The sequence below is a fragment of the Patiria miniata genome, unplaced genomic scaffold, assembly GCF_015706575.1.
Source record: "Patiria miniata isolate m_02_andy unplaced genomic scaffold, ASM1570657v1 HiC_scaffold_28, whole genome shotgun sequence".
In the NCBI taxonomy this organism is placed as follows: Eukaryota; Metazoa; Echinodermata; class Asteroidea; order Valvatida; family Asterinidae; genus Patiria; species Patiria miniata.
This window is the reverse complement of record NW_024037067.1, coordinates 6,630,735-6,642,305: the sequence shown is the minus strand read 5'-3', so window position 1 is coordinate 6,642,305 and position 11,571 is coordinate 6,630,735.

Sequence of the window (11,571 nt, the reverse complement as noted above, 5' to 3'; positions counted from 1 at the left end):
TGACATTTTTTTTTTAATTTCTGTGTACAAAGTCTATGGGAAAAATTAAATATTCAAAAATCTATAATAAATCACGTGATGACGTCAGCATGACGAAAAGTTTCAGTGCACATCTTCAGATGGTGGTCTAAGTGTGTGCCAGGTTTGAAGTCGATCGGATTTGAAAAAAAGCCAAAAGTGACTTGTAGAACGAAAACACGTGTTATCCTATGAGAAAAAAGTCTGAAAAACAAAAGAGAAAAAAAAAAATAACAGAAACAAGAGCTGTTTCGGTGTGTACACCGAAACAGCTAAAAAAAAAAAGGAAAAAAAAAAACTTTAACGAAAACAAGAGCTGTTCCCAATTGAAATTGGGAACAGCTAACTAGAAATTGTGGTTGTGAACAACCACAGAGCTGTTCCCAATATGGATTATCAGTTGGACCCATAGACATATAATTAGAGATCTATGTCTGTTTGCAACAGAAGATAGGGCTTTTCCGCATTATGATTTGTTTTTATCAATAATACGTCCCTGACTATGCATGAACATACAATCCGTCAAAGTTAGCTGGAAATCGGCTAAAACGGTCACTGTGGACAGGATTTGACCTCAGCAACACGTGCGCTGTGCGCGGGCTGACTGACATACGATATGTACAACGTACGTGCATGTACATGTACTGGTACATTGTGGACGTCCTGTGCATGTTTTAAAGCAGAGGTATTGTCAACCTAAAGTTTTAAGCGTGCGCAGGACATGTCCGAGTTTGCTTATTGCCTCGAAGCTTTGAAATGTTTAAGACCTACCCTTAAATAGACAATTAAAGTAAAAACTAATATAAAAACTGCCATGGTTGATTTTTCAGGAATTTTCTAAGGAAAAAGGGTCTTTTCATTATAACTTCCGGTCTGATGACGTCATACACCTTAAACTTTGCACACGTCTTAAGTGGGTCAAGGTCATTATATACACCAATATTTAGGCAATTCCGACAAACTTCGCCACAGACATCTATTCAAAATACATTTTTGAAAATGTTCAACCTGTCGCTAGAGGGCGCTCGAAGATTGCATGACGTCATCGGTAGATGATTTGAAGAATACTATCAGCCAAGAGACTAACACCGTTGAAAGCAAGTTCATATCTATTACCACTTTCAAATAATAAGCCACTTCAGGTTTTGGCCTTTTTCGACCGGAAGCAAGGGTCACGTGATTTCAGGCACACTGAATGAAATAAAGACCTCAACCTACTCTACCACTTGCCGGCAACAGAATGCTGCGGACGCGTACGGTTGATTTCTTATACATTTTTAAATATTAAAATTGTCACAATTTAATTGCCTATAAATAAACACCGGATGACGTCATCATGACGTCATCATTACACAATGTTGTTTGAATTAGGGTCTTTGCTTGGACAAAGATTGGTGTAAATGAATTACTGACAAAGAGTCGAAAATGTCCTCTTAAAATTGACATTTAAAAAAAAAAATTCTGTGTACAAAGTCTATGGGAAAAATGAAATATTCAAAATTCTATAATCAATCACGTGATGACGTCAGCATGAAGAAAAGTTTCGGCACACATCCTCAGATGATGATTAATAACTATGCTTAGTTTAAAGTTGATCGGATTTAAAATAATTGCCAAAGTGGCTTGTAGAATAAAAACGTGTACAAAACCTATGGGGAAAAGTGGAAAAAGAAACTAGAGGTCTATGTCTGTTTGCAACAGAACATAGGGCTTTTCCGCATTATGATTTTTTTTAATCAATAATATGCCCTGAATATTCATGAACATAAAATCTGTCAAAAGAATTTTGCATTTTGCATGTTGCGTTCGGGAGATATAGCTAAAAGGTCCGAACAAATAAATATTCATATAAAATCTCAGGATGACGTCATCATGACGTCACCTCATTTTTAATCTATAACACATCCTGGTATAGCCACATACCAAGTTTCAACCCAATCGGACTTACATTTCTGTAGATATAAGACTTCACAATATGTACGTTAATTTTCAAAAATCAATAAATAATTAGGTGATGACGTCATCGTGACGTCATAGTATAGGCAGAATTTTTGTATGAGGGTCTTCCTTGGCTGTAACTTTGATGACGATTCCAGATCGCCAAGTTATAAAAATGGTGCCTTGAAAACGTGTACAAAGTCAATGGGTTAAAAATCCAACAGCAGAAAAACTGCACCTTTAAATACGTGATTTGCCTTTAAACTGAAACCTTTTTATCAAATATTACTTGATATTCTGACTCTTGGGAATATTTTCAATCAAATGACAGACGTAAAAAAATACGATTTCTTTTTCCTTCTCATAGTAATTCTCAGCCGAAGTTCAGAACTACTCAGTAAGATATATCAGTGTTGTATAGGAAAAGACTTGTGGAGAAAGCTGTGTACAAAGTCTATGCGAAAAATTAATTATTCATGAATCCATAATAAATCATTTGATGATGACGTCATCATGATGTCATAGTCTTGGCATAATTTTTGTATGAGGGTCTTTCTTGGCTGTAACTTTGATGACGATTCCAGATCGCCAAAATATGAAAATGGTGGCTTGAAAACGTGTACAAAGTCAATAGGTTAAAAATCCCACAGCAGAAAAACTGCACCTTTAAATGCGTGATTTTCCTTTAAACTGAAACATTTTTATAAAATATTACTTGCTATTCTAACTCTTGGGAATATTTTCAATCAAATGAAAGGCGTAAAAAAAATTTAATTTCTTTTTCCTTCTCATAGTAATTCTCAGCCGAAGTTCAGAACTACTCAGTAAGATATATCAGTGTTGTATAGGGAAAGACTTGTGGAGAAAGCTGTGTACAAAGTCTATGAGAAAAATTAATTATTCATAAATCCATAATAAATCACTTGATGGCGTCACCATGACGTCACTCTTGGGGACACGTCTTGGCTATAGGGACTATGCTTATGCAAACTTTCAATGATATCTGAAAAAGATTAATGCCAAGAGTGCTATAATACGTCCCTGTCTATGCGCATGCATGAACATAAAATCTGTCAAAGTTAGCCGAAAATCTGCTAAAACGGTCACTGTGGACAGGATTTGACCTTAGCAACACGTGCGCTGCAGGCTGACTGACATACGATGTATGTGCCTATGTACAACGTACGTGCATGTACATATACATGTACATTGTGGACGTTCTGTCCTGTGCATGTTTTGAAGCAGAGGTATTGTCAACGTGAAGTTTTAAGCGTGCGCAGGGTATGTTCGAGTTTGCTTATCGCCTCGAAACATTGAAATGTTTTAGACCTACTCTTCAATCGACAATTAAAGTAAAAACAAATATAAAAACTGCCATGGTTGATTTTTCAGGAATTTTCAAATGAAAAAGGGTCTTTTTATTGTAACTTCCGGTCTGATGACGTCATTTGCCTAAAACTTCGCACACGTCTTAAGTGGGTCAAGGTCATCATATACACCAATATTTAGGCGATTACGACAAACTTCGCCACAGACATCTATTCAAAATACATTTTTGCTAATTTTCAACCTGTCGCTAGAGGGCGCTCGAAGATTGCATGACGTCATCGGTAAATGATTTGAAGAATACTGTCAGCCAAGAGACTAACACCGTTAAAAGCAAGTTCATATCTATTACCACTTTCAAATGATAAGCCACTTCCGGTTTGGGCCTTTTTCGACCGGAAGCAAGGGTCACGTGTTTTCACGCACACTGAATGAAATAAAGACCTCAACCTATTCTACCACTTGCCAGCAACAAAATGCTGCGGACGCGTACGGTTGATTTCTTATGCATTTTTGAATATTAAAAGTGTCACAATTTAATTGCCTATAAATACACACCTGATGACGTCATCATGACGTCATCATTACACAATGTTGTTTAAATTAGGGTCTTTGCTTGGACAAAGATTGGTGTAAACGAACTACTGGCAAAGAGTCAAAAATGCCCTTTGCAAATCGACAATTTTTTTTTAAATTTCTGTGTACAAAGTCTATGGGAAAAATTAAATATTCAAAAATCTATAATAAATTAGTCGATGACGTCACCATGACGTCAATCTTTGGGACACATCTTTGCTATAGGGACTATGCTTATGCTAACTTTGAATGATGTATGACAAAGATTAATGCCAAAAGTGGCGTTGAGAAAAAACGTGCACAAAGTCTATGGGGTTTAGGCGACAAAAAGAAGAAGCCAAAAAAAAAAAAAAAAATGAGAACAAAAACAAAGGCTTTTCCGCAACTTTGCGGAAAAGCCAACTAGAACTATGTGGTTGTGAGTGAACAACCACAGAGCTGTTCCCAACATGTTTTTGATTGTCTATTGCACAGTACAAAATGATTCAATGATTTGTTCTAAACACATTTTACTATTAAATTGAAATTATAATATGAATCGGTGATGGTCTTGTTCGGGACACATTTTCCGAAGAGAAGCTGGTTGGGTTCTGAAAACATAAAATTGAAAATATATTTTTGGGAACAGGTCTGTTTGTACGAGATATAGACATAGAAGTAGAGATCTATGTCTGTTTGCAACAGAAGATAGGGCTTTTCCGCATTATGATTAGTTTTTATCAATAATACGTCCCTGACTATGCATGAACATAAAATCTGTCAAAGCTAGCCGGAAATCAGCTAAAACGGTCACTGTGGACAGGATTTGACCTCAGCAACACGTGCGCTGCGCGCGGGCTGACTGAAATACGATATGTACAACGTACATGCATGTACATGTACATTGTGGACGTCCTGTGCATGTTTTCAAGCAGAGGTATTGTCAACCTGAAGTTTTAAGCGTGCGCAGGGCATGTCCGAGTTTGCTTATTGCCTCGAAGCTTTGAAATGTTCTAGACCTACCCTTAAATAGACAATTAAAGTAAAAACTATTATAAAAACTGCCATGGTTGATTTTTCAGGAATTTCCAAATGAAAAAGGGTCTTTTTATTATAACTTCCGGTCTGACGACGTCATTCGCCTAAAACTTCGCACACGTCTTAAGTGGGTCAAGGTCATCATATACACCAATATTTAGGCAATTCCGACAAACTTCGCTACAGACATCTATTCAAAATACATTTTTGAAAATTTTCAATCTGTCGCTAGAGGGCGCTCGAAGATTGCATGACGTCAACGGTAAATGATTTGAAGAATACTATCAGCCAAAAGACTAACACCGTTAAAAGCAAGTTCATGTCTATTACCACTTTTAAATAATAAGCCACTTTCGGTTTTGGCCTTTTTCGACCAGAAGCAAGGGTCACGTGATTTCACGCACACTGAATGAAATAAAGACCTCAACCTATTCTACCACTTACCGGCAACAAAATGCTGCGGACGCGTACGGTTGATTTCTTATGCATTTTTAAATATTAAAAGTGTCACAATTTAATTGCCTATAAATAAACACCGGATGACGTCATCATGACGTCATCATTACACAATGTTGTTTGAATTAGGGTCTTTGCTTGGACAAAGATTGGTGTAAATGAATTACTGGCAAAGAGTCGAAAATGCCCTCTGAAAATTGACATTTTAAAAAAAAATTCTGTGTACAAAGTCTATGGGAAAAATTAAATATTCAAAATTCTATAATAAATCACGTGATGACGTCAGCATGACGAAAAGTTTCGGCACACATCCTCAGATGATGATTAATAACTATGCTGAGTTTAAAGTTGATCGGATTTAAAATAATTGCCAAAGTGGCTTGTAGAATAAAAACGTGTACAAAACCTATGGGGAAAAGTGGAAAAAGAAAAAAAAAACTAGAAATGTGTTTGTGGACAAACACTGAGCTGTTTCGACCGTTTTATTAATGACTGCCGTAAAGGAGTTTCATCCAGGTCGAATGAACATGTACATGCGTATTCTATACAAAAAGTGTCTATCCTACGTCCCTGACTATGCATGAACATGAAATCTGTCAAAGTTAGCCGGAAATCGGCTAAAACGGTCACTGTGGACAGGATTGACCTCAGCTACACGTGCGCTGCGTGCGGGCTGACTGACATACGATATGTACAACATACGTGCATGTACATGTACATTGTGGACTGTGCATGTTTTAAAGCAGAGTTATTGTCAACCTGAAGTTTTAAGCGTGCGCAGGGCATGTCCGAGTTTTCTTATTGCCTTGAAGCTTTGAAATATTTTAGACCTACCCTTAAATAGACAATTAAAGTAAAAACTAATATAAAAACTGCCATGGTTGATTTTTCAGGAATTTTTTAAAGAAAAAGGGTCTTTTCATTATAACTTCCGGTCTGATGACGTCATACACCTTAAACTTTGCACACGTCTTAAGTGGGTCAAGGTCATCATATACACCAATATTTAGGCGATTCCGACAAACTTCGCCACAGACATCTATTCAAAATACATTTTTGAAAATATTCAACCTGTCGCTAGAGGGCGCTCGAAGATTGCATGACGTCATCGGTAGATGATTTGAAGAATACTATCAGCCAAGAGACTAACACTGTTAAAAGCAAGATCATATCTATTAACACTTTTAAATAATAAGCCACTTTCGGTTTGGGCCTTTTTCGACCGGAAGCAAGGGTCACGTGATTTTACGCACACTGAATGAAATAAAGACCTCAACCTACTCTACCACTTGCCGGCAAAAGAATGCTGCGGACGCGTACGGTTGATTTCTTATGCATTTTTAAATATTAAAAGTGTCACAATTTAATTGCCCATAAATAAACACCGGATGACGTCATCATGACGTCATCGTTACACAATGTTGTTTGAATTAGGGTCATTGCTTGGACAAAGATTGGTGTAAATGAATTACTGGCAAAGTGTCGAAAATGCCCTCTGAAAATTGACATTTTTTTTTTAATTTCTGTGTACAAAGTCTATGGGAAAAATTAAATATTCAAAATCTATAATAAATCACGTGATGACGTCAGCATGACGAAAAGTTTCAGTGCACATCTTCAGATGGTGGTCTAAGTGTGTGCCAGGTTTGAAGTCGATCGGATTTGAAAAAAAGCCAAAAGTGACTTGTAGAACGAAAACACGTGTTATCCTATGAGAAAAAGTCTGAAAAACAAAAGAGAAAAAAAAAAATAACAGAAACAAGAGCTGTTTTGGTGTGTACACCGAAACAGCTAAAAAAAAAAAAAAAAAAAAAAAAAAGGAAAAAAAAAAAACTTTAACGAAAACATAGCTGTTCCCAATTGAAATTGGGAACAGCTAACTAGACTTTTGTCCGTCTTATGCACGGAGCAAATGGCTTTTTCGCTGTAGGTGGTTTTATTAGGCGTAGGAAATATAGTATACCGTACCTACCTAAATTTTAAAATAGAAATCATCTTCAAAAATTGTACGAAGTTAAACGTGTACAAAGTCAATGGGCTTAAAATCCCACTGCAGAAAACTGCAACTTTCAATACGTGATTTCATGACGTCATACTCTTGGCATTATTTTTGTAGGAAGGTCTTCCTTGGCTTTAACTTTGATGACGATTGAAGATTGCCAAGTTACCAAAATGGTGGTTTAAAAACGTGTACAAAGTCAATGGGCTAAAAATCCCACTGCAGAAAAACTGCACCTTTAAATACGTGATTTGCCTTTAAACTGAAACATTTTTATAAAATATTACTTGATATTCTGACTCTTGGGAATGTTTTTAATCAAATGACAAAGGCGTAAAAAATACGATTTCTCTTTCCTTCTCAAAGTAATTTTCGTCCGAAGTTCAGAACCACTCAGTAATCAGTGTTGTATAGAAAAGACTTGTGGAGAAAGCTGCATACAAAGTCTATGGGAAAAAAGTAATTATTCATAAATCCATAGTAAATCACTTGATGACCTCGCCATGACGTCAATCTTCAGGACACACCTTTGCTGTAGGGGCTAGAGTTGTTCAACAAGGGACATTAATATTCATGAGTTGACAATGTGGCGCTTGGTCCGCGCCCTCACGACCACGTGCGTGTGTGGTGTATGGGAAGCATGCGATGCCGAATCTGGTCAATGAATACACGCACACACTTGCGGTATATGCTTGCTTTACATGTGGATGAGACTCTCTCTGCAGCAACTTGCGCAAGGGTATAATTTGCCGACGCTGCGTCAACTGTGTGAACAATTTCACAAGCTCGGAACTTGGCACTGTTGAGGCAAATGTTTAAGCTATCATTTAATGGGCAAATCAATATTATATCTGTATGGATTGATTTGTTAGCAATTTTTGAAAAAGGAAAGGTCTTTTCAACGGAACTTCCGGTCTGATGACGTCATACGCCTAAAACTTCGCACACGTCTAAAGTGGGTCAAGGTCATCATATACACCAATATTTAGGCGATTCCGACAAAATTCGCCACAGACATCTATTCAAAATACATTTTTGAAAATATTCAACCCGTCGCTAGAGGGCGCTCGAAGATTGCATGACGTCATCGGTAGATGATTTGAAGAATACTATCAGCCAAGAGACTAACACCGTTAAAAGCAAATTCATATCTATTACCACTTTTAAATAATAAGCCACTTCCGGTTTTGGCCTTTTTCGACCGGAAGCAAGGGTCACGTGATTTCACGCACACTGAATGAAATAAAGAACTCAACCTATTCTACCACTTGCCGGCATCAGAATCCTGCGGACGCGTAAGGTTGATTTCTTATGCATTTTTAAATATTAAAAAGTGTCATAATTTAATTGCCTATAAATAAACACAGGATGACGTCATCATGACGTCATCATTACACAATGTTGTTTGAATTAGGGTCTTTGCTTGGACAATGAATGGTGCAAATGATTTACTCGCAAAGAGTCGAAAATGACCTTCGTATATCGACATTGTAAAAAAAAAATCTGTGTACAAAGTCTATGGGAAAAATTAAATATTCAAAAATATACAATAAATTAGTCGATGACGTCATCATGACGTCATTGTTCTAGGATCATCCCTGCATAAGGGTCCTTCATTGGTATAAGTTTGATGAAAATCCGAAGTTGCAAAAGCACTAAAGTCGTGTAGAGAAAAAACGTGTACAAATTGAATGGGCTTTTTGGAGAAGAAGAAGAAGAGGAAGAGGAAGAAAAAAAAACTAGAGATCTATGTCTGTTTGCAACAGAACATAGGGCTTTTCCGCATTATGATTTTTTTTAATCAATAATATTCCCTGAATATGCATGAACATAAAATCTGTCAAAGTTAGCCGAAAAATCGGCTAAAACGGTCACTGTGGACAGGATTTGACCTCGGCAATACGATGTATGTGCGTGTGCACAAGGTCTTTGCTTGGACAAAGAGTGATCTAAATAAATTACTGGCAAAGAGTCGAAAACACACTTTGAAATCGACAAAAATTTTAATTTGTTGATGACGTCATCGTGACGTCACTTCGAACTTTGCATACTAGTATGATTAACTACCTACCCACCAAGTTTCATGACAATTGGACCTTTCCTTATATGAGTTTTGCAAAATCGCATTTTGATGACGTCATGATGACGTCACACATTTTTTTTCATGTTTTGTGCAAATAGCTATTACATAACAGACCAAATGCAAAAAAGAATTTTGCATTTTGCATGTTGCGTTCGGGAGATATGGCTAAAAGTCCAAACAAATAAATATTATATAAAATCTCAGGATAACGTCATCATGACGTCACCTCATTTTTTAATCTATAACACATCCTGGTATAGCCACATACAAGTTTCAACCCAATCGGACTTACATTTCTGTAGATATAAGACTTCACAATATGTACGTAAATTTTCAAAAATCAATAAAGAATTAGGTGATGACGTCATCGTGAGTCATAGTCTTGGCATAATTTTTGTATGAGGGTCTTTCTTGGCTATAACTTTGATGACGATTCCAGATCGCCAAAATACGAAAATGGTGGCTTGAAAACGTGTACAAAGTCAATAGGTTAAAAATCCCACAGCAGAAAAACTGCACCTTTAAATGCGTGATTTTCCTTTAAACTGAAACATTTTTATAAAATATTACTTGCTATTCTAACTCTTGGGAATATTTTCAATCAAATGAAAGGCGTAAAAAATACGATTTCTTTTTCCTTCTCATAGTAATTCTCAGCCGAAGTTCAGAACTACTCAGTAAGATATATCAGTGTTGTATAGGGAAAGACTTGTGGAGAAAGCTGTGTACAAAGTCTATGAGAAAAATTAATTATTCATAAATCCATAATAAATCACTTGATGACGTCACCATTACGTCACTCTTCGGGACACGTCTTGGCTATAGGGACTATGCTTATGGCAACTTTCAATGATATCTGAAAAAGATTAATGCCAAGAGTGCTATAATACGTCCATGTCTATGCGCATGCATGAACATAAAATCTGTCAAAGTTAGCCGAAAATCGGCTAAAACGGTCACTGTGGACAGGATTTGACCTCAGCAACACGTGCGCTGCAGGCTGACTGACATACGATGTACGTGCCTATGTACAACGTACGTGCATGTACATGTACATGTACATTGTGGACGTCCTGTCCTGTGCATGTTTGAAGCAGAGGTATTGTCAACGTGAAGTTTTAAGCGTGCACAGGGTATGTTCGAGTTTGCTTATCGCCTCGAAACTTTGAAATGTTTTAGACCTACCCTTCAATCGACAATTAAAGTAAAAACAAATATAAAAACTGCCATGGTTGATTTTTCAGGAATTTTCAAATAAAAAAGGGTCTTTTTTTATTGTAACTTCCGGTCTGATGACGTCATTTGCCTAAAACTTTGCACACGTCTTAAGTGGGTCAAGGTCATCATATACACCAATATTTAGGCGATTACGACAAACTTCGCCACAGACATCTATTCAAAATACATTTTTGCTAATTTTCAACCCGTCGCTAGAGGGCGCTCGAAGATTGCATGACGTCATCGGTAGATGATTTGAAGAATACTATTGGCCAAGAGACTAACACCGTTAAAAGCAAGTTTATATCTATTACCACTTTCAAATGATAAGCCACTTCCGGTTTGGGCCTTTTTCGACCGGAAGCAAGGGTCACGTGATTTCACGCACAGTGAATAAAATAAAGACCTCAACCTATTCTACCTCTTGCCGGCAACAAAATGCTGCGGACGCGTACGGTTGATTTCTTATGCATTTTTGAATATTAAAAGTGTCACAATTTAATTGCCTATAAATACACACCTGATGACGTCATCATGACGTCATCATTACACAATGTTGTTTAAATTAGGGTCTTTGCTTAGACAAAGATTGTGTGTAAATGAATTACTGGCAAAGAGTCAAAATGCCCTTTGCAAATCGACAATTTTTTTTAATCTTCTGTGTACAAAGTCTATGGGAAAAATTTAATATTCAAAAATCTATAATAAATTAGTCGATGACGTCACCATGACGTCAATCTTTGGGACACATCTTTGCTATAGGGACTATGCTTATGCTAACTTTGAATGATGTATGACAAAGATTAATGCCAAAAGTGGCGTTGAGAAAAACGTGCACAAAGTCTATGGGGTTTAGGCGACAAAAAGAAGACCAAAAAAAAAAAAAAAAAATGAGAACAAAAACAAAGGCTTTTCCGCAACTTTGCGGAAAAGCCAAAAA